The sequence below is a fragment of the Urocitellus parryii genome, chromosome 8 (assembly GCF_045843805.1).
Source record: "Urocitellus parryii isolate mUroPar1 chromosome 8, mUroPar1.hap1, whole genome shotgun sequence".
NCBI classification, from domain to species: domain Eukaryota; kingdom Metazoa; phylum Chordata; class Mammalia; order Rodentia; family Sciuridae; genus Urocitellus; species Urocitellus parryii.
This window is the reverse complement of record NC_135538.1, coordinates 62,983,664-63,008,081: the sequence shown is the minus strand read 5'-3', so window position 1 is coordinate 63,008,081 and position 24,418 is coordinate 62,983,664.

Here is a 24,418-nt window from a genome sequence, read left to right as displayed (position 1 = left end):
AGCTGTTTAACCACCTTGTGTGGTATTGCTGCTATTTCTCTATGAGACTCTGTAGCAATGCAGTTTATTTTAAAAATAAAAGCTATCATCCTTTAAGAAGTATTTCTAAATCATTAAAATTGAATTATTAAGAAGAAATAAGATACCCAAATGAGTGTCATTTACTTGAAATTTAAAAACAAATATATCAATAAAAACAAAAATTCACAAACCTCAACAATTAAATGATAACTATATTTTTAAAATTTCAAAATAAAGAGATAGTTTAGTGATCACAATTTTCAGTTTTATTCTTATTTAGTCACCTAATATTCTTTTGGCATGCATTTATTGTAGGATAGTTCAAATAAAATATTGGCATATATGATATAGAATATAGAATATAGTTTTCTTCCAAAAAATTCTGACTTTGTTTTTCCCAGAATAAAGTATGCAGTTTTTAGAAATAGAAGATCATATCAACATAGCACTAACTCATGCCTTTACCTGTTCTCAACTTGAGCTCAATGGAAAAATCTCTATATCAATTAATATCTGTAAATCTAAGGTTTTTTTTATCCATAATAGAGTGGTAATATCAATATTTCCCTTATCTATAATTTGTTGTGAAGGCATGTCTTAGAACAGAGGAGAAATGCATTGAAAACTTCACAATGTTATAGAAATGTTTGTATTTGTTATTGATATTAGTATAAATAAGCTTTTTATTCAAATGCCAAAGAAGACCACAGCAAGAAGGGGAATTGTCAAAAGAAAAATCAGTCAATATAGAAGAAAAGGACAGATCTGGGCGTAGATTCTGATTGATATTATTATTTCTTAGTGAGTTCTCTTCAATAAAAAAGAGTAAACATATTTTCTTACAAAAGGATATAGAAAAGTGAATATTCACTTAGAATGAAAAAACATCATAGCCTATTACTAGAGTGTTGGAGATGCTGCTTTGGTAAATTAAAGCAATGCACTAGAAATGCTTGTGGAGAATTTCTTCTTGAATATGTTCTAACTGCCCCTCCTCATCTGCAACCCTCTTTAGCTTCCAGATATTCCCCTGCCTGAAGATCAGTCATGAATTTCACCTGGAGTTGGCTTCTGATAGAGGCTTTTGTTTGTTACCTTTGCTAGTTTTATCAGTTTCAATAATTCACTTGGTGCGTCTTAAAATGTATAATAATGAAATGTTGCTTAGATCAAAAGTAATATTTAAAAAAAAGAAAGGCAAATATGTAAATATGAGGCGAAAGAGAATGGCATAATACTGAATTGTTTGAAGAGAAGTAATCATGTTTTCCAAAACAGTTTAAGGATTAATTGGGTGAGATAAGTTGGAAGTGGACAGGAAGAGCAGATGTGCCTGCCACTGGTTTCAGATACGTTAGTGTTAGGTTGCAGTGTAAAGAATCCAGAAACACATAGCATTACTAAACCCCATTTAGAGTGGGACAATTCGCATGTTCTATTTTAGCAGATATTGCAGAAAATACATTTCTAAGAAAAATATTATTCCCTAGAGCACTGGAATCCAAAGCTATATATATATATATATATATATATATATATATATATATATATATATATATATGCTTTTATTTGCACTATTACATATTTTTTTAGGCACTTTTTATTTCCTGGCTTTCTTTCCTCAAATTTTGTTTGTTTTGAATGAAGGTCATTTAGGAACTTCTTACTATTTACTGAAACAGGAAAAGAAATATTATGGATAATAGAAGTCCCATATAATGGAAAGTATTAATCACTTTATTAATGTTTGCTTTTTCTCTACATTAAAAAATAAAAACCTTCAGAATTGCTAAATTAATTGATCATTACTTAGAAAAGCCTTAGCAAGTAGTTGCCAGGAATATAGGAAGATGAGAATGTTTTGTTCTGAATAAATTGCAGCATTTAAGTTAGATTTTAACATTTTAGAGTGACAACTATGCTGTAAATAATCAGTGAAATTTCCCATACTGAGAACACCTGATCATTTTGTTAAATTTAGGAAAATTACTGTTCACTGCATTAATATATGCAACAGCTATGATTTTACTGCTTGTTCTTGGACCTCATAAGATAAGGAAATAAATGTTGTGTGTGAGAAACAAGTTGATGCACAGATTGGGAGGAGGCAAATTGCCAGGAGGGCAGGTAGAAATCAGAAGCCACGTCAAAGGGACAGAAGGACAAAATATTCTAATGCAAAAGAGAGACATTTTTTTCCTTCTTGGTTTGGTATAGTGGTCTAACCATTATAAATTTGAGCATTATATCAGTCACTATTAACTTTACAACCTCCCTCAGAGGGTTTTTGGGTTGAGCTTTATGGATTGGAATTTTTTAGAGAAAACCATAATTCACAAGAAATATTGTTTTTAAAATATTTTTAGTTGTAGATGGAAACAATACCTTTATTTTATTCATTTATATGTGATGCTGAAGATCGAACCTATTACCTTACATGTACTGAGCTGCAACCTCAGCTCCACAAGGAATATTCTTTTTAAAAAGTTGGCAGTTATTGAATGAGAAAGTTATTTAGATCTCATAATGTTTGAATCATGGAAGATTGAATTGATATTTCTATATTTTGCCTTAATCTGTATACTATAATGATGAATGCCAGAACAAGAGCAAAATTAGATTTTTATTTAAACAATAATAAAATGCATTGGATACATCTTCTATCCCAGACCCTCTAAACACTTTAAATGATGTATTAATATCATTTAATTCTCAAAAAAATTTCTTCATTTTATTGATGACAATACTGAGGCACAGAGTGTTTAAGGCAGTTTCTCACATTCATAAGCTATAAGTAAGTAGCAGATTTAGGTTTCAGATCAGACTATCTGATGGCTGAGTACAGGCTCTTTATATAATACCTTTGTCAAATACCAATAATTTAATTCTAAAAATCTCAACTAGCCTACAGTAGAAACCAAATCTAGAAAACTGAACTGCTAGTACTATACCAGTTCTATCCAGACTTGTTTTAAGCCTTACTTGTTTCCTCTTATGATATAACTTCTATAAATCTAAATGAACATTAGAACACAAGCTTCATGCTGCTGAAATTGATTCATATGTGCTTCCTGAAGTGTATTTTTATGGTGAAGTATTTGATAACTGCTCCCTTTGAATCTGATTAAAAGTCACTTGTTGACAGTACATTTTAAGACATTAAAACAACTTTGCACAACCTGATTTACTAAAATATCACACAATTTAAATGAACAAACTTAGTATTTTAGTAGAAATATGAGTAGTATTCTAACATTTGTGTATGTAAGAATCATAATTTTAAGCAAAAATATAGACTCCACAAATACAATGCAAATAGATACAATATCATTTTGAATGAGGTAACTTAAGTGCACAGATCTCAATTATAATTAAACCTATTTGTTTTCATCCATCTAATTAACAAACATTTATTCAGAATCTTTAACATCTTTGTATTATGAAAACAATAATAAAAAGACTGGTCCTTTATTTCATTGTTTATATTTATATTATATTATGTATGATACTGTCTTCTCTCAAAAGTTTTCCATATAACCTGATCATTTATATTGTTATCCTTTTATGATCTAGAAAGTTTAGGATACAGATGGTCCAAGCTAGAGACAGACATGGAAAAATTATAAATTGATTTAGAAAAAAATGAAAAAAAATTAAAAAGTTTAATTTCACTTGCTATAATTCTGTAATAAATACTCTGCATTACAGTAATAAATTGCTAAATTGCTGTGAAATATACAGATGCTCTGTTGGACAGTAAGCTTAACATGTATTTGGGAAGAGATGGTACACATCTAAAGCAATCAAATAATTCAAAGCTATAAAAAAGTATGAGGCAAGTGAAGAAGAGTTGCTTTGTAAAGTGTACACTATACATACAGAGATGATTTCCATCACCATGGGTATCACTAGGATGTAGCAAGTATATGAAGTTTTGGTTGGTTCTATGAAAAAAAAAAGGATGTGTGGGAGAGAACTACAGATAGAAAAATAGTGGCATAGACACCATGATGTCAGCAACTTGTGGGTTTCAGTAGTGTATAGATAGTGCTAAAGCCTATAGGACTGTATATTTGAGCAGGATCATGTTATATAAAATAAATAATATTATTTGTTCAATGAATATGATTGCCTTATTTACTTTCATTTGAAAACAAACTACTGTGGAGAGCTCTATCAGTGCAATGTCAAGAAACAGATGACTAAAAGTAAAGCCTAGCCTAGTATTTATATGAAAACTAAACATTATTTAAAAATCTAGTCTAGTGTTGGGATACTAGTTTTAAATTGCTCTGTGGCTGAGAAATGTGTTTTATTAGCCAAAATTTAAATACAAGGGCTTAATAGTGTTAGAGAAATCAGATTCAATGTTTTAGTGGATTATAAAAAGATTTAATGATCAGTGACTGATTCCTATTTTCTTTTTCATTGCTGATAACATAACAATGAAATTGCTGCCAGTACTGCTTTCTGTAACTTTACTAAGAATCATTATATATTTTTTAAAAGTGGGGAATAAAAAGCCAAAATGAAATTAGGATTATTTGTCTGGTATATATAAGCTTTGCCTGATCCTGTTAAGAGTCACTTTGGGGATCTGCAAGGTCTTATTCCAAGTTATGCCATTTGAAATCCTTTGGTGGCATAAACATTCCATTATATAGAAAAAGCAGACATGTATACAAACTTAACTTGGCAGAAATATATGTTTGCAGCTAACAGATTCTGTATAGTAAGCTCAGAATGAAATATAATCAAGGTTCTGATGCTGACATTGTAAGAAGATTATGGTCCTTCTTAAAAAACAAGGAATATGTTTTCCTTTAGAAATCAATTACAAAGGGAATAGGAAGTTCTGTTTCTTTCTCTGGAAATATGTTTAATAATTCTTTAATTTTTTATTTATAGGAAGCTACCTAAATTATACATATATTTTGCATTTTGAAGGTTATGCACAGTCAGTGACTGGGTTAAGCAGGCTAACAACCCAGAGGTCACCAACAAACAGATCTCTTTCTCTCCATCAGTTACTTGCCATGTTCTCAGCCTTTCAGAATCAGCATTTTGTTTTGATCAACACAACAATAGTTCATGAGTTCCACACAACTGGACACCATTTATCATGTTCAGAGAGAATGCTATGTTAAACATTAAATGGCAATTTATTGATTTACAATAAAAAATAAAAATGTTCATCCATCCTGAATTCTCATGTTGGTCTAACCAAAGCTTGTTCTCATTTTAACAAAGTTTCTACACAAGAGACTGAACTTTGAATGGTTATTGGATTTCCTCTTAAAAGTAACTGATTACATCTATTGTGACAGATTTTGCTAGTAAAAAGGCAACCTGAGTTTCCTAGTTTTGCATGGTTATTCTTAAGTGTCACCAATAATATCTAGGATGGTTTTTCATCTTTACCTTTCACTGGAACTCTCCAGATGTAATTTTTTAAAAATATTTAGTACTAGGAAATGAGCAAGAGTTAGGGATCCTAATAAATAATGAACTATTTCTGGTTTACTAGCAGTTCATTAATGTAATATAAAGAGCACACATTCAGCTGGGCGCAGTGGCTTGGGAGGCTGAGGCAGGAGGATTGTGAGTTCAAAGCCAGCCTCAGCAAAAGTGAGAGGTGCTAAGCAACTCAATGAGATCCTGTCTTTAAATAAAATACAAAATAGGGCTGGGGATGTGGCTCAGTGGTTGAGTGCCCCAGTACTCACTCCCCCAGAAAAAGAATATGCATTCAATATAAACTATTTATCCCATACATTAAAAAAAGCATACGAAAATGGCTAGTTGGAATTCATTAAGCCACAACTATATAATCTTTTTAAATTATTATTTAAGTGAAAGAGAAATAAAACTAACATATTTACTCATGGCTAGCTTGCTCATATTCAACTGAAAGTTGCCCCACCCAAATAATATTATTAGGTAAACTTCCAAACATCTTCTCTGTGTTTCAAACTAATCAAATCATAATAGTACATCCACTGTTCATTCATGGGTAAACACTTGACCCAAATACAGTCTTCACAGTCAATTTTCTGTTACTAAATTGATAAAATGTGTAACTTGGGAACTATCAGTGGACAATACAAAGAGAGAGTATGCTAATAATAAGTAGTACCAAAGGAAATAAATGAATGAAGACTTCCTGCAACATTTAAACTCTTGATTCCTATTGCCTTTGAGGTCCATCAAATCCTTCAATAGTTGTGGTTTTTATTTTAAGTATGCAAGAAAACCTTTGCTTTTCTACCCCCCCCCCCCATTTTGTGTGTGTGTGTGAAAAGCTAATGAAGTTTAGTTTCTATTAATTGAAACAAAAATAATATTAAATAATTAAAGAAAACTATTTGGAAATATTTAAGCCAAGTAAAATTTTTAAAAAATAGTGATCAAAAATATGGATATTTCTGGTAGAAAATATATTAGAAAAATTAAAATTTAGGTTTCTCTTGATCCACTAAAAGATCTTAGTTAAAAACAATTAGTGAAAAACATATAATTCCATATGAAAACTAATTGTCCATGCCTTTATATTTGTGCATAAGAGAGACATACATACACGTATATATAGGAATGTTACTATTCAATAAATAGTATTGATGTTTCTCTTATAATTGAAAACATTGTATTAGTTAGTCTAATTTCTAGTAAGGAGCTGCTGCCAATATTTTCTAAGTGGAATAATAGTACTTTTTTTATTCATTATCAATAAGCATGTTTTCTAACTGTGCACTATTTACAAAGCACTCTTCTAAATGTTGAGGGTGAGACAGAAATGAAATGCATAACCCCAAAAGAACTTACAGGATAACTGATATCTTAATCCGTTCAGGCTATTTTAACAAAATACTGTTAACTGGTAGAAATTTATTGCTCACAGTTCTTGGAGCTGGGAAGACCACAGTCAGCATGTCAGGTGATTCAGTGTCTGGTGAGGGCTGGCTTTCTTGTCTATGGATGGTATCTTCTGGCTGCATCCTTACATGATGGAAGCCAAAGAGGCAAACAAGCTTTCTCAGTCCTTTTTTATAAGGACACAATTCTCTTCACTGAACCTCTACCTTCATGACCTAATCACCTACAAAGATCCCATATCTTAATAATGTCACCTTGGAAGCTAAGTTTTAACATATGAATTGGAAGAGACTTGTGCATTCAAACTATAGCAGTTAAAAATAAAAATAATAGAGTTTTACATATAAACTTATGTTTATTAGTGTATTTAAAGTATCTAAAACACTAATAAATATGGAGTGTCGTTAATAGTAAGTGTTCTACAATTAAAGTTTTTTATCATTTTAAATGAAGAGAATAATGTTTTTTAGACTCATTATATTTCTCCCACCTCAAAGCTGATGAACAGGCTATCCCTTCTGTATAAAGCAGCTATTCCCCACATGACCCTACCCTTAACTCTTGAACTAACTTCTATTCCTTCTGCCTATCCTAATTGATGGGAACTCCATCAGATAGACTAATATCTTCCAAAAAGTAAGTTAGATGCCTCCATTAAACATAGCCTCTTCCTACTTCATGCTAGAGCATTCATAGTGACCTCAAAATTTGTGTTGTGGATCTTTCTCCTCTCAATATATAATGGATTACTACAGAGTAGATATTGCTTTTATTTTGATCATAGATTATTAGAGATTAACATAATTTTTCAATATTAAATAAATTAGCAATAGTAAAGCACATTTAGGGATTTTAATTAACAAGTATCAAGTAGGTGGTTCATATTCAAGAAAAAGGAAAAGTAATTAAAGGCTAACAAAACATTAAGTTTATTCACTCTAAGGATTTGCTACATTGTGTAATTCTAGATTAAATTTGTATATTCTATAATAAATTATAGAATAAATAAATTCTAGAATAAATTGTTAGTAGGGATTTCACATTATTTAAATTACCTTTAAAGTAATAGTCAATAGTAAAGTTTAGTATATTTGGGAGGAAATTGCCAATCTAACAAATACCACCATACTTCCTAGACTATATAGCATACCAATATGGAAGTTGTGACTAGGAACACGATATTTCACACCAGTAATTTAAGTATAAGCTTGGCATTCTTACTTCTTCAAGTCCTTATTTGTGGTAAACTATGCACTGTCAGTGGAAAAAGTCCACTTTCATTGGAAAAAAAAGACTAATGTTTTATATAAAGTCTTGTGAATGATGCTTTAATGAAAAGCCCTACTATCCCCGCCGCCCCCCCGCTTTTTTTGGAATAAATTCTTTGATTCAGAAAAGACTACTGAATGAAAATATTATTCTGCCTGATTTATGGGGCCTTTTAAATAGCAGACAACCCTTCCAATCAGGAAGCAGGACTGTGACTTTTATGATTCACTGTTTGTAATGAGGACACAACACTGAACTGTCACTGAGAACAGATGAGAAATAAACTGCAATAACTTCCCTTTTGTATTTCTGCCTGAATGTAGGATAAGAGTGTAGCATTTTGTGTATTTGGTAGATTATCCCTAATTAAGATTATTTAAAAAGAGGACCAAAAAGAGACTTGGCATCAAGTAATAAGAGAAAAATATTTAACTTGTTTTATTATTTCAAGTAAACAATTTTCTTATAGTATGAGATTTCTTATAGAGGTATACTAGAATGCATAGTAATTTCATCTATTGATGTGTGTTTATGATAATATATGGTTTGTATTTTAATTATAAAATGTATCAAGCTTTAGAGAATAAAATACATAATTAAAAGGCTCTCAATTATTTCAGTCAACTAACAACCAAGTAAAATTGAGTAATATGAAAATAATTGAAGTGTTTGAAGTAAAACTTTAAAATCACTAAAAACCCAGAGTTTATCTGATCCCTTATTGTCTCCCCAAGTATTCACTTTCATTCTGAATATACATCGATTCATATTTGAGTCTGTATGTCAAACAATATATAGGCTTGATTATATTTTTAAATTAACATGATTACTACTAAAAATATTCAAGTAACTTGTTCATGGTATTAAACATCATATTTCAGAAAAGCTGATGCTTGTAGCTCAATTTATTTACTTTCACCACTTAATGGCATTCCATTTCATACCAAATTTTATTTATCCATATATTATAGGAAACTTGGTTTATCTCCATTTAAAAATCATTATAAGCTCAATCTTTGAATGCTGTTTTGCAGGATGTTACTAGTGCAAGCATTAGAAAGTAGCTATGAAGTCAGATTTCTCTCCAGGAGCAAGTTACCTTACAGTATCAAATGCCTAAACTTACCTGTGTGCTGTCTCTTAAATATTTCTGCTTTGAAAAATTTTCTTGAAGAATACAGTTTCCTTCTATTTATTTCAGACAATTAATAACCAGAATTGAGTAATCTGAAAATAATTGATTGTTTGAAATATCTTAAAATATTTTGGGGGGAGTGCTAAGGATTGAACCTGGAGTCTTGTGCTTTCTAGGCAACCATTGTGAGTTATGTCCTCAGCTTTTAAAATAATCTTTTGGTTATTTTTTTTCAGTGCCAGGGATCAAACTCATGGCTTCACACATGCTAGATAAAATAGCCTTAAACTTCAACTCATATTGTATTTCAACTGTGCTGCTTTGATGTTGCATCTTTATTTGTGTTATTTTCTTTCAGTCTAGACAGCCACTAGAGTCCTATCCAAGAATATTTTTAAAGAAAAAAAGACAATTATGATTTCTGTCAATACACATTTTTCCTCATTTTAGGTTTAAATCTCATTAATGTAAAACCATGAATCAACTAAGATCTTCTGTACCTTAAAAAAATGGTTAGCTTTTGAAAATAATTAAGGAAAGAACAGAAATCCAAAAAATATTTCCTAGTAATTATTATGCTGATTCATATCAACATTTTTTAAATTTCCACAAATAAAAGAGAAAATGTCTTCTATGTCTGGATTATTTTATGTAACATAATGGCCTCCAATTCCATCCATTTTGCTGCAAATGACAGGATTTCTTTCTTTTTTTATAGTTGAATAATATTCCATTGTGTATGTGTACCACATTTTCTTATCCATTTATTCATTAATAGGAATCTATGATGATTCCATATCTTAGTTATTGTGAATAGTGCTGCACTAAATAAACATGGCGTGCTAGTGACTCTTTAAAAAAAAAAAATATATATATATATATATATATATATATATATATATATTGGTTGTAGTTGAACACAATCTCTTTATTTTATTTATTTATTTTTATATGGTGCTAAGGATCGAACCCAGGGCCTCACACATGGTAGGCAAGGGCTTTACCACTGAGCCACAACCCCAGCCAAAGGGACTCTTTCTTAATTGACTTTATTTCCTTTGGATATATACCCAGAAGTGAGATATTAGATCATGTAATGAATCTATTTTTAGCTTTTTTGAGAAACTTCCATACTGTTCTCTATTATATTTATTCAATAAAACTGAAAATTAATTTTGTTGCCTATATGTACATAGTTTTCTTAATTTCAGTTAAAGAGTACGACATAAAAATCCTTATTTTTTTATATTGTGATTCTCCCATTTTAAATATGATAAATGCATACTGGGATCTACTCTTAACATTTTATTACAATTATTGTTATATCTATTTTTTAGTACTATTTTTAATTCCAACTACTTTGATGCCACTTCTGAAGACTGAATTGGGTCTGTTAAGACTTGTACCTTTATTTTTTCGTTCAAAGGTTTGCATCATCAAAAAACAAATAACAACTCAGTACTCTAAATTGTTCAATGTAAGGTTTAAAATATGAAAGCTCTTTCAGAATTATAAAAATGTACTGTATATCATATTTGGACTTATTCAAACTATGGAGATTAATGTGTTTATACCACCCATAAAATATTTTATTTTTTCAATTAAAAAGTAAATTGGCTTTATGAAATTCTAGTTTTTAATTGTTTTTGTTATACATAACAGTAGAATCCATTTTTACATAATGTTAATATATCTTATTAAACTTTAGATTTAGGGAATAATGACCTTCATTTTGTAAATTAAACACTGACAAATACTCCCTTATGGTGTTTCTGTATAGTTTATTTGTAAACTGCTTATGACAAACTCTATGTGTCTTGTTTCATGTATGTGCTACACTGGATTCCTAAATCATTAAATTATACCTACCCATAATTTCTAGGATTTTGATACTCCCATTTTCCATTTGAAAAAATCTTTCCCTTTAAATAATTCTTATGAGAAATTCCAAATAAAATGCTATGATATCAAGAAAGTCTTATATTCAACCCAATACTTATTTTTGGAAAATAGCTGACCTAAAGACCTTATTTTGAACCCAACTTGTTCTTTTATTTTTTAGTAGCTCCTTACCTTTTTGGCCTGATTCTCAACTTTAAAAATTTTATTCAATGTTTATCTTAAATTAGAAAAAAAATATAGCTCAGTTTACAGAGATGTTTCCTCCAACACTTGTGTGTGAGTATGTGATGGTATTATAGTCAAGGAAAAAAAGAAGAAATGTTTCCTAAAGTGGGATGACTTTAATGAAACTGCTCAGTCTGTACAACAATATCATGTATTTTATGTGAATTAAGTTGTTAAACAAGATCTCTGTTTACATATACTGCCATGCAGTTATCAACCCAATCAAAAACTCATTTATTGTTTTTTAATTCAAAAGTGATTAGCAAATGCTGAAAAGTCACCTTATCTCACTAAAACACAGGTACCAACTCAGAGTAAATATTTTGGTAAACAATTATTCTGTCCTTGCATATTCAGCAGTGTGCTAAATTATGCATAATCTTGCATAAGTAATAAGTGAAGGTAGCTTAAATTCAGGTTTTTTTTTTTTTTTTAACCTGACCTATTTCTTTCAGTGCTGTTAGCTGCTTAAATCATGTATGAGCTTTCTGTAAGGCTTCAATGAGTAGCTCGGGTGGAGAAACTTCAGTAATAAATTTCAGGAGAAGACAAGTTTTTTGACAGGCATAATGCAACACATACAGAGTCTGGAACTCACACTCTGGGAATTTAGAGCAATCCTTGCAAAGCAGCTTTTCCCTGTTACATTAATAGAGAAAATGAAGTATGAAAGTCCTCAGGAATTACTGCTAGGTGTAATTTAAATAATTTACCAGGAGACAGTGCAGCACATGCATAGAACAGGGGCACACAGAGTTTGCCATAAGCAGTTTATAAATAAACTATATTCTGCTGAAGTAAGTCAGGCATAAATTATAACTATTTCTTTTGTGGCTGTACCCCGTTCCTCATTGTAATAGTTATTTAAAAGAAAAAAATTCTGGGTTATGACCTTCTCCTGGAATTCACAGACGTTGCCTGCCTTGTACCTAGCTTATGAGCTTCCTATGGTTAATGGTTTGGTGGCTATGAGATCAAAGTAAAATTACTATTGCTGGGAATAAAGAAAAAATGTATTACATATCTGTAAACAGAATTCTAGGAAAATTTCTTAGCCTGGTGGGGGCAGGAGGAGATTTGTGCCAAAGACTATCAAGGAGAGTCAGGCCATTTTACAAAAGCTTTACACCTTAGTGAAAAAGAAAAAAAAAAAAGACATACTTTCTATTTCTTGCCTCAAGGATTAGACCTTAAATTGTCTAGCCAAAGTAAAAATGCCAAAAGGAAATATATAATGAAATCTCAGAATTATGCAGAAATTATTGTAAAACTGGTATTTGGAGGTTAAAAAGCTTCTATTCCATAGAACTCTTAGTTATTAAAGAGCATATGGACTATAACAGCAGTAAAATATATACTGTTAGTCCTTTGAAGAGAGACTTTATTAAGAACAGGTGATCTGAAATGTTCCTTTGACCTAACTGTCATTTGATAGGCAGAATAGCTTCCTTGGGAAATATAGACTAATGAGTAAATAGCTATATTCCTGATGTCTCATAAAAAACACAGAATGATAATGTTTATCCCCACAAGGATACTTTTAAATACATAAAATTTCACTTTTTAGGTTGTCTTTTGATTATGCACTGTAATCCCTCACTTCTCCATATATGTGAGTACATGTATGCATTTGATAGATAAATAGATAATTGGAGTTAAGATTTTTGTCTGGAAATGCATTCTCTACATACAATTATTATAACTAGAACTTAAATATTGCCTAGAGGGAACAGTGGAAAACATAGAAGAAAACATAGCAATGACTATACTTTTATTTTTAGAATGACTTTGTCATAATGACCTCAATGTGAAACAAAAAGTTTTCTGAGCCTTGATCTGTAATATAGAATGCGAACACTTTTATTTGTGCATGTCTTTAATGGAAAAGAAATACTGAAAATAGTCACCATTTAGACATTCAGATTTGATCTGTGATTTATTCACATGATATTCATATGTGATCTTAAAAGTTTTCATTGGAATATATTGCTTGTGGTGGTAAGTCTGCATTGAAAAATGACCCCAAATATGGCAACATAGCTATTATGGATTAAAGCTCTAATTTCAACTCAGGGAAATGCTTCAATAAAACTCCAATGCTTACTTGGGCTTTTACTTGCCTAAATAACAGGAAGAATTGATGAAATTCTACCCTTGATAATAAATAGGTATAAAATAGAGGTGGGGGCTGGGGATGTGGCTCAAGCGGTAGCGCGCTCACCTGGCATGCATACGGCCTGTGTTCCATCCTCAGCACCACATACAAAAAAACAAAGATGTTGTGTCTGCCGATAACTAAAAAATAAATATTAAAAAATTCTCTCTCTCTCTCTCTCTCTCTCTCCCTCTCCCTCTCTCCCTCTCTCCCCCTCTTTCTCCCTCTTTCTTTAAAAAAAATAGAGGTGGAGGTTATTGTGCAAATAATTTATAATTTTCTAGATACATCATTCACACAAGATGAGTATATTCCTATATAACTATTATAGATGCTAGTCTTCTAGTGTAGTTTAAGGAATGTTGAAAGTCTCAGAATTTTGGTGAAGGCATTTATGTCTGAGGAAATACCATTTTAATATCCAAAGGAAATAACATAAGAAATGTAAATGTAAATTCTTTAAGAATGACATTCACATTATGATAAAGTTTGATTTTGGGGGGGTGTGATATTTAGGTCCAGATATTTGTTGATTGGATGTGACTGATAAGCTTGAGCAACCAGAAAGAAGTTTCCAGTCCTTGTGCTGTAGAGGAAGAAAATCCCCACTGGAACACCAGAGGAAACCATAAGATATAGGAAATATTAAGAAGTCTTAAAGCTCTGAGATTAGAGGTACATGTACAAGATAAAATAGTGTATACCAATATAACAAATTTATAGCTTCAGTCTTTTGACTTGGGCTGCTTAGAGGTTGGCACAAACTAACTGAGCTTTCTATAACTTTAGTTAGTCATTTATAAATCCACAACCAGAACCCATATTAATTATAGAAGCCTTCTTTACTAGTGATAGATTATGAAAGATTAAGTCATTTATTACTCTAATAGAATTCATCCCTCAAATATTGCTTCTTTACCAGTATTTGTTTCCATATTAACATGTTGGACTTGCTTCTCTAATAGAAAGTCTGGCAGCTTCATTCATATTACTATATGTAAGAAATATTCTATTATCAAAATAAATCATATTAAACCATGTGCAAAAATCCATTGCACCCTACCATGTATCTGCCTAATGCAAGGTACGTGTGTGTATGTGGTGTGTTTTTAGATGGATGTATACGGGTGTCTGTGTGTGTACAATATTTGACATTTTTTATAGTTCTTTCATTAGTCTGTTAGGAGGAAGTGACAAAGGATTCTCAGCACTATTGCCAGATTTTCTCAAACAGGTACTTTACCCAGTGTTTTATCCTAATCTGGATCTATAATGTAACTCAAGATATTCATTGTGGTAGACAATATGCAAGTGAAAAAGTACCTGTTTTATTATTCCTATATAAGGTACCTAAGAATAAATCTATATAATATCAACTTAATCAAAACCAAGAATCTAGTAAATAGTACTTTGAAAGTTTGGAAGAAAATCTTTAGCATGAAGAAATACAGATTTAGACTCATTTCTATCCCTATAATAGACTTCAAAAAGTCTGCTTAAACTGGGCACAGTGGCACATGCCTGTAATTCCCAGCAGCTAGCGAGGCTGAAACAGGAGGATCACAGGTTCAAAGCCAGCATTAGTCTCTAAATAACTCAGTGAGACCCTATCTCTAAATAAATTACAAAATAGGGCTGGGGATGTGGCTCAGTGGTTGAGCGCCCCTGAGTTCATTCCCTGCTACCAAGAAAAAAAGAATCTGCTTAATTTTTACTATTTTAAAAAACATTTAAAATTTTTTTTACTATTTTTTTAATAACAGAATAAAATAATAATCAAGAAAACATCTAAATAAATACAAATCTCCCATAGAACTATTTTTATTTTTGATGTAGAATGGCACATTGTAGTGACTGAATGCATATAAATAAGACCTTGGTTCCCCAGGGTTAGTAAAATCTATCTATTTATCTCTGTAAAATGAACCAAAGAATCAAAAACTTTCCCATTCATGCTCCCTTTTTGAAGATAAATTTTAGTTTAATTTAATTATAGCAATATTGGTATGGAAAGCAATATCTTATTTACTTTTTAATTTATTCATTTCTTATTTCAAAGAATTCTTGTACGGGCAACTACTTGTTAGGTAAACTGTATCACTTACTTGAGTCTTCAGTGCACACAGAGAAATTATGCTGATTGTTTGAAATTACTTGTGATGGAGCTAGTCATCAATGGGAATATTATGATGTAATTTACACTAACATGAATGAGAGCATTGGATTAAACTTTAAGAAAAAATTCCTCTTAAGATTCTTTTTTATATACATATTTTAAATGTAAACTGTAGGTCTCCAGTCACTTCTACTGCCAAATGCAACTTATGGTCTTAATAAAAAGTATTTCTAGGATATATAATTGGAACTCATATAGACCTATTGTTAAACTTTATTTGTTCCAATTTCTCCTTGGATTAGGTCTAAACAATATATATATATATATATATATATATATATATATATATATATATACACATATAATTACATATATATATATAATTTTATATATATATATATATATAAAATTGTCATTTCAACTCCTCTAAATAATAATTTTCTTCAGAAAAGCATATTTAATATTGAGATGAACCTTTAGTAGATTAAATAATGTTAACATGAAATTTCTTCTTAATATTCAATAAATAGGTTGTAGACCTGATAAAAACAGTTTAGTTAAAAGACTTCCATTAACATCATTACAATGATAGAAAAAATAATGTGCAAAATAGAGTCACTGTCATGTTCCTGACCTTGCGATACAAATTAAAATAAAGAAAAGTGTCATATTTCTCTGTGGTTCAAATTGGGTTCACCTAATAGAACTCTGACAAAAGCAAATGTTTTGTCACTTAGTCTGTTGCCAAGAACATTTTAGTGCATAATTAATGATAATCTATTCCTTAATGTGTGTATGTGAATGAACACAAAGTTGCTTCTGGTGCCACAGAAACATTATCATTTCCAGTGTGAAGAGAGCAGCAAAATTTCTAATAAAATAATGAGCTGTGGTAATGATAATAGAAGGTGTCAGAAGCACAATAAACATGATTCGAGTGGACGAAGAGAAAAGACCAGTATTTAAGAACATTACTATTTTTCTCTTAAAAAGGGAAAGTAACTCCGGGAAGGATTTTCTTGGCTCTTCTTGCCAGGATGTCTAAAAATACCATGTACTATGCAGCCCATTGCTTAGCTACATCTCTGTCTTGTATGCTGACCCCTTCTTCTTTAATTGGCCCTTAAGATTTGGTGTTCTCTAGAGCAGTGCTTACTGTTTTACTGCATAAAAATCAGTGGGTTGATGTTAACATGCAGTTTCTAATTCAACAGCCCTGAGGTGGAGCCAGTGATTCTGTAGTTCAAACTAGCTCCCAGGCATGAGTTTTTTGTTAATCCATGAACTACACTTGGGCCTGTTTTCAGTCATCACAATCTTCATTGGCAGATTTTAAATCCACTGCCACAATTTTAAATATATCCTATGTTCACAATTTGTTATTCCTTATCCTCAGTCTCACCTCTTCCAGTCTTCAAAACCTTTAAGCTGAAATATTGAAAACTAAGGCCATTACTATTATCCTCAAACCCAATCTTCCTGCTTTATATTCTATTACAGTGATACCGTCATTCCTTAAGTCCCCAAATATGGTCATATAATTCCCATTTTATAGATATGTCTTTGAAGTTTAGGCAGTGTATTAAAAATGACTCTGTTAGTAAGGAAACCAGGACTACACATTTATAACATTTGGAACATCTATGCTCACTTACTGTGATTACTGCTTTCTATAATAGCCTTCTTTTCTCACTCTCAATGCCTACTCATTCATAAAATATATTTCCTCTGGGAAGTCATTCCCAGTTTTTTTCTTTTTTCCTGGCAGAATAAGATCTTCATTCCTCCATGATTCCAGAGAAGTTTGGTATCACTCCTTTTTAAAAAATATAGCACATTGTTTTCCAGTTATTCACTGGGGTATCTCTCTCTTCACACCTTAGAATGTGAGGTCCTTGGAGTAGGGACAAAGTCTTATTTATTTGTTCAGCTTTTTTAATTAGAAAAAAAGAGGAATACTTATTAGTTTTTAAAATAAATACAGTACTACAGAAAAAAATATAGAAAAAAGAAAACCCCTATTAAAAATACTCTTTCCAAATACCACTTTTTGTGTTTAGGTAACCATTAGTATTTATTTGGTGTAAATACTTGACATATTATCTAGGCAAACCTACATAGCTATCAGTATATGTGTGTGAACATAGAATATATAAATTGGAGGATATTACACATAGTAATTCTATAGCTTGCTTTTATTTCCCTCACCAACTTGTCTTGGGCAATTTTCCATGTCTTTATTATGTAGCTATGATACTCCTTTTTAATGAATGCATAGTCTTTCATTTTATAAAGTAATGATATTTTAATCATTCACATATTCATAGGCAATTTAAGTTTTCAATATTTTGCTATTACACAATGTTGAAATAAAAATGTTTGGTAGGTGCTTTTGTCCATGTTCAAATACTTCTCTGTGGTAGATAATTTGACTTTAATTTAATTGCTGATTCAAAAAGATAGAGGCTTAAATTTGTGATATGCATACCCAAGTTATCTGCTAAGAAATCTATACCAATTTGTTCTGGAATAATTAGAATGGCCATTTTTTCCAAAAAAGAAAGAAAATAATTAAAAGGTTTTTTTTTTCTTTCTGTTGACACACATGTTTTATAAAAACAATAGATTTTTGCTGAGAAAATTATATATAGTAAAAATTGTACCTTGTTGTTATTTTTCCATTTCACAGATATATTGAGATATTATATCTTTTTGTAATTATTTTGGCCATTTGAACTTTTGCTTTGTGATAACTGTTCTTACCATTTGATCATTTTTCTTTTGGATTTTCATGTTCTCAATGGTTAACAGAACTTCTTTGTTGATTTCAGATATTGACCCATTTTGTTTAATATGTTACAAATACATTTTCTGTTATTTTTAAGCTCATGTAAACTTATTTTACTTGATATATTTGTATTTTATACATATTAATATTTCACATTTTCCAGTTATTTTATCTCTATTTTGTTCTCTTATTATTTGTATCTACTTATTTTAATTTCTCTAGTCCCTTGTTTGTGTCACATTTGTTATGTTACTTTATTTTTAGTAAGAATCACTATTTGGGGGCACATAGTTGGATGAGTTTGAATAAATATAAATAGTTTTATAATCACCACTACAATAAAGATATAGAATATGTCACTGCTAAAAAGCAAACTTCATTCCCCTTGTAGGTAATTACCGACTCCCCGGCAATCAGATATCTGATTTTATTCCTCTTCATTTACCTTTTCCACATTGTAGTATAAATAGAATCATTCAGTATGCAGAGTTTGGTGTCTAGCTTTTCATTTAGCATAATTATTTTGAAATTCATGCAGTTGTACATGTGTCAGCAGTTCATTCCTTTTTATTGTTGAATATTATTCTGTTGTAAAGTGAACCACAATTTTTTTAAAATCAATTAATCAATTGGTGAGCATTTGATTACCTCTAGGTTTTGGCAAACATAGATAAATTACTACATACAGTGAGTTATAGGTCTTTGTGTGGAACATTTTCTCTTATTTTATTGGTTAATTATATAGAATTGACATTATGGGGTCTTTTAGTTAGCCCCTATTTTCCTACGAGGCTATACTTTTCATTCCCATCAGCGCTATATGAAATGTACAGTTGCTTCTTATGTTTTCTAGCACCTAATATTGCCAGTTTTTTTGTTGTTGTTGTTGTTGCTGTTTAGCCATTTTATGTATGTGGTGATATCTCACTGTGGTTTACTTTGTATTTCTACTAATGATGATGGGATCATCGTGTACTTATTCATCATCTGTAACCCTGAATAGAAATATCTAATATAACCTTTCATCCTTTTAAAATGTTTGATTACCAGTTTCCTTACTTATAGGTTGATAGTTTTTATGGACACCAAACCTTTATTACAAATTTGTTTTGTCAATATTTTTCCCAGTCAGTATCTTGTGTTTTATATATTTCAAAGACCCAAATTTTTTATTTTAATTACCTCCATTTTGTCCAGTTTTCTTTATATGTTTGCATTTTGCAACCTATTTAAGAAATTATTGCATAATTCATAGTTACCTTGTCTTTTCAAGAAGATGTTTTAAAATTGTAATCTTTATTCTAGGTGTAGAGTCCATTTTTAGTTTTGTTTTGCATGGTGTCAGGTGAGTATACAGAATCATTTTGTTTGTCAGGTATAGAAGTGTTCTACCTGGTTTATTAAAAAGACAGTACTTCTCCACTAAATTATCTTTGACACCTTTGCCAAGTATCAGTTGAGCATTTATAATATATTAATTATCTCCTGTTGTGCAACAGAAACCCACAAAATTCACTAGCTGCAAACATTAAACATTTAATGTATTGTATTACCTGAGAGTTATAGATTAGCTTTTCTGAATAGTTTGCCCCATATCTCTTATTGATCAAACTTATTGATCAAAGTTTTACTAGGAATTTAGTCAAGACTCAAAGAAGGGATGATGTGCTTCCAAGCTCTCTCATATGCCTATTGGTAGGTTTTAGGTCTTTATTAGATGCTAGTCAGAAATATCAGTTCCTTGCCAGACAGGCCTCTCTATAGAGGAACTTGCTTCTCCTTGGATGATTGATCTATCCACAAATTATTTCTTGAAGCTATTGAAATAATCTGTGCTTCCTTATTTTTCAATCTATTAACAATAGTTGATGCTAAATAACATTTACTTGAATATTGAATTTTGAATGTTAAAATGACCTTGCATGCCTGGGATAAACACCAATAGTTATATTTGGTATGGTATTTGGTAATAATATGTTTGATAAATAATGCATTTGGGATATAATATATTTGAAAAATAATGACTACATGTGCACACACATGTGCACATACCCATATACTGAAACCCATAGTGATACATACAAAGAGATATATTATGTGTCTGTGGTTGTCTTAGTCCATGTTGTGCTGCTATAATAGAATACCCACTGGAAGTTGGTAAATTGATTGCAAAATTTATAATGAACAAAACTTGATTGACTTACAATTTTCGAGTCTGGAATTTCAGGATCCAGAGGCTGCATTTGGCATGTTTCATCATTCCATGACAGAACCATCAAGAGAACAGGGAATTGAACTCATAGCTTCAGTACCTTTTATAATAAGCATTAATCCATTAGGCCTTGCCTACCATTAAGTCTCACTTCTTATTGCTGTTGAATTGGGAATTAAATTTCTGAAACATGGTTTTGGGGGGATACTTCCAAGCCAAAGCAGTATGTGTACATATGATACTAAATGTATGCAATAATGTACATTTTTGTGTGGCATATAATACACATATAAAATGATAATACACACACTTATATTTATGTATTTGAGAGAAAGCCTTGACTGTAGAAAACCTACTTGTTAGTGTGGAGAATCTAACGTTAATATATCATATCATGCAAAAGCTTTAAAGATTTTTATATCATCCTTTGCTTGATGACTGTAGACATATGTGGAAAATATTCTGGATGTGGTGTATAAAATATTTTGGAGAAGGAATAACCTAAAATCAAAGATGGAATTTTTTAGAAGATTATATTCAAAGCCCAGATACAAAGCAAGATTACAGGAGCCACAGGACAAACAGAACAAACAGAAAGAGAGGGTTGAGGGGAAAATAGAGTAAAAAAGAGAAGCAGCTTGATTTGAATAGATTTAGTAGTATGATTGAAATAGACTTAGTAGTGTGAAAGTGTCAAAAGACGATGAAAAATTCTAAAATTATTGAGTCCAAGTGAACAGAAGGTCATAGTTCTATTAATTAACTTAGTTATATACCAGCCTAGAATGCTATCAACTCACCAGATTGGCAGGGACAAGGGGACAGGGCTAGGAAAAATTAGTATTGGCAAATTAAATAGAATATAGAGATTACAGAAAGGGAACTGAAAGATGAGAGCAGAGGAGCCCTGTATACATTAGAGCCAAAGGTAATCCCAATCATAAATTATTAAGTATGGTTTCCACGTATTTGAAGGCTCTAACTATCGACCAACTCCTCTACAACCAGGATTGGAAAGAACTTTTCCCATATATTCATCACAACTTGGATGAAACCAAACTTGTCAAAAGAAGCAGATATATACATTGTGAGTGAAAATTCACAGAATTTGAGCTGTAAGAACAATCCTCTCTAAGGAAGTGAGGAAATAAGAACTTTGATGTATAACTTAAGATAATAGAGTGGGTATTATTGAATGCTCATTTCTTGGCCAGCTTTATTTGCATTCTGGCAACAGTGTTAATGGAGAAATATATAGGGCCAGTGAGTGTATAACATATATACTATATTGATATATATGCAACATCATATATATCTTATTTATATATTGACACATTAGTAAAATATTAATATTTTATGTTGGTACTTACATATGAATTAACATGTCTTCATTCAATATATTTTAGTGCATATTATTTACATTACTATAAAAAGGTATTGAAACATCATTGAAAGCCCTAAAATTATTTATTTAAACTTTAAAGCTTTAATATCAAGTTGCAAACTGCCTTTTCCTTTTTAAGGTTATTTCTCCCTAACTTTATATTTTTCCTTTCTTTTCTCATTTTTTATTTCTTTCTGAACTATTAAAAATATTCTAAAGATTTTTAGTCTTCTTTCAATTTCAAGGTCTTTCCTTGGAAATAATTTCTTTCTTAAATTACAAGTATGCATTATGTGTTCATTCAACAACTATGTATCAAGAATCTTCTGCCAAGCCATAGTAACATAGAAAAATAGGCAAAAATAACTGCTTTCTTTAATATTATATCCTACCTTACTAATAATGGTGATAATGTAAAAATCAATGAAAGATAATATTTTAGGTAAAAAAACATTCTATGAACTAAAAGCAAAAAGGTCATGGGATGGTGGAATAAGGAGAGTGAAGAGGAGAGAGACAGGTGACACTTTGTATAAGGCAGTCAAGGTAAGGCTCACAGGCAGGAACCCCCTACAAGAAACACTGGAAGAAGATGAGGGAGCAGTGTCCCCAACAGGAAGGTGAGAGACTGAACACTGCAGGCCAGGGGACAAGCAGAGAGAGCCAAAGCTCTTAGTTTGGAACAGGGCTACAGTGCAAGGAGAGCAAGGAGACCATGTGGCTGGTACACAACAAGTAAGAAAATAGGGTAAATGCAGTCACAAAGGTACAGGAACTAGGTCTTGTGGGACCTTGTAGGCCACAGGCACTCATTAGAGAATGAATGTAAAAACAAGTAATTTGAGGCCAGAAGTCAATGGCTTAACACTGTTTTAAAAGAATCACTTTGGAAGCTGTGTTAAAAACGTCTGAAACTTTTTTTCAGACAAGGAAAGAGTCAGAGAGTGTGTTTTAGGCTGGTTTGAGAGAAAAAATCAGGATTTTCTGATGCTTGGATTTAGTGAGTGAAAGAAACAAGAGAGTTAAGGCTTCCCGTATCTGGCCTAAGATGGGAGGGCTGTGAGTAAAGTAGATTTGGGTAGAAATATCAGGAGTCAGCTTAGGACATATTAAATTAGAGATGTCTAATAGACATCCAGATGGAGATGCTATACAAACAGTTCAAAATAAGAGTCTGGAAATATGACAGTCATCTGCATTTACATGGCATTTAAAGCCTGCATGCGATTTTGAGAGACTGAACAAGACCTCTCAGAAAAAGATTGTGGCTAGAAACAAGAACAAAGGACTATGACCTGGAATGCTCTAATCTCAAATTATGAGGAAGAAAGCCAGGGGGGGGTGGCAACCGGCAACCAGCAAAGTAGATTGAGAGGAAGTCATCAATGAGGCAGAGAAAACTCATGAAAACTGTGCACTAAGTATGAGGAAGTGAGTCACTAGGTCAAAGATTGCTGATGACTTAAATGGTTGAGAACCAACCTCAGATTTGCCTTTGTGAAAATCATCTATAACCCCTAAAAGCCACTTTAGCAGGGGAAAAGTCTGACTAGAATTAGAAAGAAAAAAATGGGAGAAGAAATAGTAGTGCAGGATCATTCTTCTGAGAAATCTCCTGAGAAATTTTGCTACAAATTAGAGAAAGAAATTGGAAAGGAATGTAGAATTTTTCTGCAAATTTTTTAAATTTTTTTAATAATGAAAGAAAAAGCAGCATGTTTAGATATCTGAAGGAAAAAGAAAATTTGATGAATCAGGTAAAAGAGGGGAATATTCCTAAAGCAATGTGCCAAGCAGAAAGGGACTTCTGAGATCTGCCACAGGCTTGGAGGTGATGGCCCTATAAAGTCAAAGAACCCATCTATTGTAATGCAGACAAAGGAGTACAGGTCATGGTGGTTGTGTAGATGAAGTAATGAGAGTTCAAGGAAATGATCTTCCGTTTGTTTTAATTTTTTCAGTGAAAGATAGGCCTAAGTTTTCAAAAGCAGAGATCAAGGAGGAGAGGTTAGAGTTTTGAGAAGTTTCCTAGAAGATTAGTCTTCTAGGAAAGTTGACTAGTGAATGGACAAGTGAAGTAGAATAAGACTACTGAGCACCAGTGTGGGCTTCCTTAAAGTTCATAATCATGAAGTTGAACTGAATTAACACAGTCTTTGTGGACAGTGCTTTTCTTTAGCTACATGCATTCAGCATTGCTGAAGGTTTTGAATAGGTAGAAGAATGCACTCTAATAATAATAACAGTTGTGCTAAAAAAAAAAAGAAATAAGGAAAAAACTACAGAGTCAGTGGTATATGGAAAATGGAAAGAAAGGAGGCATTTGGGCCAATGATTC